At 39.5% G+C, this 6,000-nt stretch overlaps 1 long non-coding RNA gene across 1 annotated transcript in view; it reads right to left on the minus strand.

The window, feature by feature from the left end:
- The window catches only part of LOC135310572 (uncharacterized), a 28,594-nt gene extending 24,428 nt beyond the window's left edge, over nt 1–4,166 (minus strand). Inside the window, exon 1 of the long non-coding RNA XR_010370671.1 lies at nt 3,981–4,166. This is a non-coding gene — a long non-coding RNA (uncharacterized LOC135310572). The remainder of the gene's footprint in view (nt 1–3,980) is intronic.
- Nucleotides 4,167–6,000: the final 1,834 nt, after the last annotated feature.

Here is a 6,000-nt window from a genome sequence, read left to right on the forward strand (position 1 = left end):
TCCCCTTGTGGTGATATTTCAAAATTTCTAATATATAAAAGCTGTTATTACTGATCAATGCTTTAAACCATCATTAATGACGTTACTATCCTTTTGTTTCCAGTTTGGCTGTAGTCCTACATCCCTCAGAAATGCTGTGGAATGTCCCTTCACTTAGCCCAGATGGATAAAACATTCATAGCTGCCTTGCAGCCCTGCAGTCAACAGGAAGCAAATGCCTAAACATCTGGGTCATAAGTTTCAAGTTTCAGCAATACTAGTCATCCCCTAAAGTGTTATTCAATGCAAGTAAAGGCTGAAGGCCTAATGTCTTCATAGACTGGTCAATCCTGAGAAGCCTTGGAGTAATCAAGAATTTCACATTTCCCAGCTGAAACCAAAGCATGTGAATTAACCACGAGGTTAAAAACATCAGTCAAAATTCCTCCTTAGGACACCACTCAAAATAAAATAAAACTTTATTTAACTCAAAATTAACATGAAAATATAAGCTTCCTAATTAAAGTCTTATACATCAAAACACAAATAACACTAATACTATTGCAGCAAAACAGTTTCCTGACTGTTTTCTTGTGCTGCAGAGGGAAGCTGTTTAACAGACTGGAAGTTTGTTAAACTGGAAGCTGAACAAACTGTTCAGCTGGGGAAGAATACATGATATTTACATCTCAAAAATCACACATGCAACAGTCATATTTATGAGTATGGCCTATGTAACTGCAGAAGCCTTATTTTCATTTATCAGCAGAAGATGATGTACTATTGCATCTAGACCTATCTGTACCATAATGATGGCCATTGCCAGATGGAGCAGTGACAAACAGAACTGAACAATAGGGGCTACACAGTAATTTGTCTAAATGAGAGCTTTTTAAATCAGTTTTTTACTACTATTAACACAATGTGCAGCTAATTTTGCCAAAAAAGTAATAAGACTGTCCCCATTTGGCCTCAGAATTGGCCCAGCCACCACACACCTTAGGGTGTTAAGCATTACCCAACCAAAAGACCTTTCATCCTCTGACTGGGCAACACTATATGAAGCTTGCTTTACTTTTCTGAGTCAGTGAAGAGAGGAGTGGAAAGTCATAGACTGAATCCTTGGTATATTCTGATGATTTTGCTTTGTGCCACAGCTTGCCTGGACCTACCTTAACAGCCAATTTCAGCACTCTGTGACTAGGTATGATTTGGTTATGACTGAGAGCTACCCGACTTATCAGCTCAGATGAAATTAATCACATTGTCTGAGTAAGCAAAAGTACCTGAGGTTCTGGTAATCAAGAGCTTAGCGAGTGCCTGCAAATGTGACCATTCTTCTTTTGATCAATGAATAGGATATCAAAAAAGTTTGAATAATAAAGACCTAAAAAATAAAAATAAAAAGACTAGGGGGTGATATAAACCTGCAAGTTGAGTACACAGAACCTATTTTTCACCTTTTTTTTTTTCTCATGGCACTTCCTTGAAATGTGTCTCATTATATTAAATAGTGGAAATGAAACTTAAGTAGGCAAACAGAGTAACGCTTCTCAGAATAATATTCAAAGGCCTCATCAGGACTAGAAATTGAATGTCCTGGGAAGAGACAAAGACCTTCATGATACACATCAACTGTGCATGAAGTTATTTGTTACCACTTCAGAGGACTGGGTCCTCAACAGCTTCCATTAGAGAGGGTTAATTAGAAAAAAGTGTCAAAGAAAACAATGAATTTGAGAATACTACTTGACTGTAAGAATATTAATGTTTGGTTAATCAGGTGGGGTGACTATGCATGAATTCCAGCTGAAGGGAAATTTTTTACTCTGCATCTATTATCTATGTCACTGTCACAAAGGCTGCTGGCAAGGACATTTCACTTTGAACTGAGAGACCTAAATTTGAGTACCTACATACAGTGTTTACATGAGGCTTCTACCTATATACGAAAAGACCTTTGGAAGACCTACACTTCCTTGACTGGCATCAAGAGCCAGGTGGATAGAACAGGCAGCATGCCAAGTGGCTGGAGTGTAGGCAGGTAAATCACACCCTAGATTTCAATTGACTTAGCTTAGACATCTTGTTCAAATGTAGACAACCACATCTAGACAGCTACATGTAGTGTCTTAGTGGCACACTAAGTCTCATATTTTTTATTCAAAATCTGATTGTGAGCTTGGATCGTCTACATACAGCTCACTACAGATACCCAATAAACGTGGCAATTACCAGACAACACCATTAGTGATATGCACTGATGAGACTTTGTGTTCACCACATCTGCTGTGCTGGATGCTAGATGACTACATTCAAAAAGTCAGTGCAAGTGGAGCCAGCTATCAGTGAATAAGCAGGAGGCACCATCCTTTGTTACCAAAGGACACGGAAGAGGCAACAAGAATTGGAGAATTTGGGGTACTGCCTTACAGCATCACACTGCCTTCTCATAATTACTGGCAGCTCCTTGTTTGAGGCTGCTTACTTCCCTTCAGTGATCAGTAAAGTTTGTCTTATTTTGTTCTGCATAGTCATGAGCTTGTTATTTTTAAGATGCCTGCCAGCAATGAATAACGTAAAACTTTAAGGAGATTCTATGCCTCTTTATTGTCTTAACAGTCATTACTTGACTTGTGTGGTGGGAGCAGTGTATTGCTCCAGCAGAAAAACCCTGTCACAGCAACTGTCAATGAGAATAAATTGAAAAGAAGACTGCAATGAGGTGAGAAGAAGGTACTTGAAACAGCCTTGCTTTGAGGTGTCTTTCCCAAGCATGGCTGCAGTGCCCATTGGTGTGAAGCAGACCTACCTTCAGCTTGTGGATGTTGGGCTGGCTGGCAGGCAAACAGGTTTGGGATATCAGGCTTAAGAGTGCACACAGGAGGTGAGTTAGGGCATCCACCTGAGACTCAGATTAGGGTTTTCCAGAAAATTGAAATATATTACACACAACCTGGAATTTTACAGCTGTTCAGGGGCATCTGAACTTTGTATCTTAAGGAAACTTTACTTGATTCTGCATGAAAGGCTTTCTTCGACATGCTCTCATATGAGCAGAGCTCAAAACAGAATATAAATTTATATTACTCTATGAATTCCTTTTTATATTATTCTTTGCTATAGATTTGCAAAAATGTCATATCATAATTGTTAATGTACTTTTACTTTCCAGGAGCAATCAGTTGGATTATTTTCCCCAAGTAAATTCAATGGAAATTGACATTTTACCATAGACTGTTTTTTCTTCTAGAGAAACTTGCATTTTGAAAGAAAAAGTATTTCATTTAAACTTTATGATCAGTTCCTGAATTTTTACAAGAATGCGTCAGAGCATTAATGTCAATGCTCAAAGAAGTATGCTAGAAAATATAAAGTCTTTGGCATATCAGCTACAGTCCTTAGGCAGAAAAATAGATTTTCTTGCAAGGGAAAGCTGTCAGTGATAAGAAATTAACTGTGCCTTTTCTCCAAGTAAATCTCACTGTATTATAGCATTCAAAAGGTCTGGACTTAACTAGTTGTGGGCAATGTTGCATTTGAACATATTATATAAGACTGCACCTTCCTACGAGACCAATTGGGTTTGCAGCTTTAGTAAATAATGTATTTATTAATTTCCAACAGCTAAGAATTTGTGTCTGTTTTATTAATTCCTCAAATATTAGTATTATTTTTTTATCATGTAAGACACTTCACACTGTTTCTTTAGCTTGAAAAATTATTCTAATGCAGTGAAACTTATATTAGAACAGGTACATCCATTTTTACTTTTATTTCTAGGCAATTAAAGCTCTCCAAAGCTGTTACCATTGGGAATTAATTCCCCAGCAATAGCTTTAGCCTGTTTCTTTTATAATATTTAGTGGGAAATATTTGACAAAAATCTTTCAGTTTCTTTCATTGTCAGCTGCTATCTCTGCCTGTTCAGAAAAGCCTTTTGTAAATCAGCACAGGTGTAGGACTTGACCCTGGAATAGTGCCCTGGAGCAGCACCTTACCTTCCTTCCTTTACGCAACAATGGGCTGTTTTGAAGCTGTCAAAGTCTCATTCTCACTTCCAGCTGAGTTAGAAGAGGACATTTGACAATGTGCTGACTGGTGTATGTCTTTGTAAGCTTGAGAAAGAGTTAGAGGCCAGTTCAGAGAACCTCTGCTCACAGCTATAACTCCTTACTGCCTGCTTTCCCATATTCCAAAAATAGCAGTCAAGTGTTTGCTTAGAGGTTAATAACTAACCTTAAAATAAGCTATAGAAAGGATCACTGCATGTGGAAGGGGCATTAAATTGTTTCAATCCTGGGATCTGGGTAGTTCATTATTCGGTACAAAAGCAAAGTTTATAATAAATGTAATAATGAATAGTTTCATCTGTTCTATTCGTAACAGCGACTGGTGTGCTTTTAGTTCAGTTTGTACACATCATAGCAGTTTCAATAAACATACAAAGCATAAAGAATTTCCTGTGCTGTAGCAATGTGCCTAGTTCTGTAAAGGAGGACTTATGGTAATAATCACAATGATTTCAACAGGATTTCCTAAAACAGTGAGAGCTTGAAGAACAATCTTCTAAGGGTAAACTCATTACTTCAGTCTGGCTATTAATGATGCCTTCCCATCCAGTATTTCATAACCTGTCTGGCAGGGAGATCCAAGCAATATTTTGCTTTGCCTCCTCAGAGGCCAAAGCATGATGATGTAAGCTATTTTACATTTTTAAATGCATAATTTGATATACACACATACTCTTTTCATTTGGGCAGTAACACAGTAGTATGATTGGTGCATATTGTTCTGTTTCTACAGCCTTCCTTTGTTTTTTATTCACCTGTGTCTCTGTAATATAGTCCCAGCCCTCTGTAGCTTTCCCATAGGTAAACCCAATAGTCAAAGTTACATATGTGACAGTTACAAAACCAACTCAGGCTCTGTTGAGAGGGACCTGGGAGTGCTGGTGGACAGCAGGCTGATCATGAGCCAGCACTGTGCCCTTGCGGCTGAGGCAGCCAACGGTGTCCTGGGGTGCATTAAAAGGAGTGTGGCCAGCAGGTCAAGAGAGGTTACCCTCCCCCTCTACTCTGCCCTAGTGAGACCACATCTGGAGTACTGAGTTCAGTTTCGGGCCCCCTAGTCTAGGAAGGACAGGGAACTGCTTGAGCAAGTCCAGCGGAGAGCTACCAAGATGATCAGGGGACTGGAGCATCTCTCTTTTGAGGAAAGGCTGAGACACTTGAGTTTGTTCAGCCTGGAGAAGAGAAGACTGAGGGGGGATTTCACCAATACCTATAAATATATGAAAAGTGGGTCCGAAGGATGGGGCCAGACTCTTTTCAATAGAGCCCAGTAACAGGACTAGGGCCAATGGGTTAAGTTGGAACACAGGAAGTTGCATTTAAACATGAGAAAAAGCTTCTTTCCTGTGAGGGTGCCAGAGCAGTGGAACAGGCTGCCCAGGGAGGTTGTGGAGTCTCCTTCCCTGGAGACATTCAAAACCCACCTGGACGCGTTCCTGTGCCCCCTGCTCTGGGTGTGCCTGCTCAAGCAGGGGGTTGGACAAGATGATTTCCAGAGGTCCCTTCCAACCCCTACCATTCTTTGTTTCTGTGACTATCCCCCCAAACAGTTGTTCCTAGACAAAGGCAATCAAGTTCTAAGGAAACAAAACAATTTCTTCCTTTACAGGTGTTTGTCCCACATATTGCATAACCAAGGTCCAATCAATGATTCTTACAATATAACATTAAAATTGGTGAGAGAATTAAGTTGTCCTAAGGACATTATTGCTTGTATTTTTTCACTCAAACAGGACAACTAGAATTAAAGTCCAAGTCTAAATGGGACAAAATCAGGGTACAAAAACAGGTAGCACAGATTTAATCATTTCGGCATTGAAATGACAAAGCTGACTCATCCAGAAGACACAGGAGGGGAAAAGAAGATCAGAGGGGCAGACATTTGTGATTTGTGCTGTCATGAAAGAGATTCTGAAGTGTCTGATTCACTTACAGCACCTCACATTAA

This window comes from Phalacrocorax carbo, chromosome 1 (assembly GCF_963921805.1).
Source record: "Phalacrocorax carbo chromosome 1, bPhaCar2.1, whole genome shotgun sequence".
Classification (NCBI taxonomy): Eukaryota; Metazoa; Chordata; class Aves; order Suliformes; family Phalacrocoracidae; genus Phalacrocorax; species Phalacrocorax carbo.